The sequence below is a fragment of the Aplysia californica genome, unplaced genomic scaffold, assembly GCF_000002075.1.
Source record: "Aplysia californica isolate F4 #8 unplaced genomic scaffold, AplCal3.0 scaffold00157, whole genome shotgun sequence".
Taxonomy (NCBI): domain Eukaryota; kingdom Metazoa; phylum Mollusca; class Gastropoda; order Aplysiida; family Aplysiidae; genus Aplysia; species Aplysia californica.
The window spans coordinates 602578-604979 of record NW_004797427.1 but is presented as its reverse complement, the minus strand read 5'-3'; the positions used below and the strand labels follow the sequence as shown (position 1 = coordinate 604979).

At 42.2% G+C, this 2402-nt stretch overlaps 1 protein-coding gene across 1 annotated transcript in view; it reads right to left on the bottom strand.

Annotated features, from left to right (window-relative positions):
* The window catches only part of LOC106011661, a 151246-nt gene that overhangs the window by 145097 nt on the left and 3747 nt on the right, over positions 1 to 2402 (bottom strand). The gene's annotated exons all lie outside the window — the stretch shown is intronic.

Genomic DNA, 2402 nt, shown 5'->3' with positions numbered 1-2402 from the left:
TTTTAACTAAAAAGGTTTACGTTTAAGGATGAATTTGACAGCGACAATGTTTCAAAATTAGGAAGGGAAGCAGTGATTATTTGATTATATAGACGCTTCGCCCCTGGTCATAACAAAATCATACATCAGCGTCAATGATCTTAATATCAGTAACATTCTTACTATTTGCTCCCACTCTTTGTTCAAAACTGTCATGCACTTTGACTATAATCTCCTCCACGACTGAGTAAGAATGCAAAGTAGTGTAATCCTGTTTTTCGCAGGACAGAGTGTTAATTCATCGTAGAGTTTGCAGTTGATTTAGATTGTACTCTTACGTTTGCTTTACAGTAGATAAACTCTCAATATAGGCCTACGTGGCGTTAGTTCTGATGGTACAAGATATCACTCGGTTGCTTAACCCCATCACTGCTTTCTGGTGGTTGGACTAAAAGTAGAGGAGAATTTCTATGATGTCCTTTTATGTCTGTGGAAGGGTGGGAAAAGGAGGAGGATGGCAATATACCCCTGCTCCAAACCGTCCCCTATACTTCTCTTCCCCCTCACCCCCATGCCCTCATCACACCCCTCATCCCACCCCTCATCCCACCCCAGTCATTCCTACCCCCCCTATACCCTACCCCTCATCCCACCTCCATTCCCCTTGACCTCCCTATTTCACACCCTACCCCCTCTTTTCCCGTTTCCCCCAACCCCCATCTACCCTTAGTCCCCCTTATTTCCACCATTCTAACTCTAACTCCCCCCCCCCATTACCCCACAGTTAGCAATACCGGCGCCTCAAATAACTTTATTGGCTCCGGTACTGCTACTGCTGTGCTCCAGAGGACAATATTAAGTATGTGTCGCAGGGACTCAAATTCCATTTTAAATAGTATTAAAACACTAAAACTGAACAAATTAGTTCATTTCATTATTGGCTTTGTACAATTGCACTAGCCATGCCAAATCCCACGAGCTTAATTCCAATAGACTGTATTTTGCGACTTAACCATAGGCGCTTGTTGATAGAAGACAATCTTGCAATAATATGTAAGCATCTGGTCATCTTTTCACTTATTGATCTTATATCTGCAGGTCTGTTATCTCTAAAGGTAGATAATTAGTCTTTCTTCGTCTAATCCACCAGGTTCGAGTGGCTGAGAGAAAATATTTTGTAAAAAAATTTTGAGAGTGTGAAGTGGAGAGCAGTGTTTTGTCATGTAAACACAAAGGTCTCAGAGAGATCAGCTCACTGTCTCTTACATTGTGGGGTTGATAGTTTTTATGTGCGTGTTTTCTTTTTTTAAAGTGTTTTACGGCGTTCGCAACTGCATAAGGTCATATGAGCGCGCGGGACACATTAAACATTTTCAGTTGGTAGGAAATTTTGAATTTTGCTCAGCTACTCTTATCGATTTTAGACCACCAATGGATCGGTAACATGCGCAACCTGCACACAGGACCTCCGTGATTTTTCGCCCTTGTCCGAGAAGGCTAGATGCAGATCTTTCCTACCAGAAGATCAGGGGTGTGGCTGAAAGACAGCAGTAAGAAGGAGATAAGGAGTAGAGGTAGAAAGGCTGCAGAAAGAGTCAGAAGTCCAGAGGAGGGGGCAAAAGGGGTGAAGGGGTAGGGCACAAAGTGGAGACGAAAGCAGAAGATAAAACATTGCCAGAGAGCAGGAAAGAAGCTGAAAAGGAGACAATTTCAGAGAAGAAAATTGTTCGGTCGCTACCCGGATTCGAACCCGGTACTTTTGAACGAGAGGCGAAAACCTTAACCTCTAGGCCAGGACAGCCCTTAGGTCGATAGTGTTGACAGTTGAGATGGGACAACAACGCGACCATACGGCTTACTTCAGACAAAAAAGTAGTCAATGAATCCTTGCGTCTAATATACTGGGATTTATGAAACGCAGGAATGCAATTTTACTCTCAGACCTGCTCCATAACTCAGTTCTCGGGTCTGGCAGGGAATGGGTTAAAGCCGTAACAAAGTCTTCAAAACCCCTGTCGGTCCATCATAATTTCAAACAAACTCTTTTGTATCTGTATTGCACAGCTCATCCATTTCTACTCCGTATGGAGTGTATTTTTAACTAAAAAGGATTAACACAAGTAGAGTAATAATGTGAGTTTGTGACGCTGAAAACTCGGATGACAAAATTAGCCGCGCAGAGAAAGAAATATCCTTCTGTACACTTGGAGTTAAGTTCACAGAATGACTCGGAGGATTGTATCTGGTGTGTAGGGGAGAGAACAACTAGCATCTGGAACCTCATAACTTACGCTGTCTGGGATGCGGGGATATTGTCTTTTTAACATTTAAAAAAAAATTATTTTGTTTTATTTTGTTTTTTGGGAGGCTTTGGGGAATTTATTTGTTGCTGTTTTGTTTTAATTTGCTTGTTTTGTTGAGGG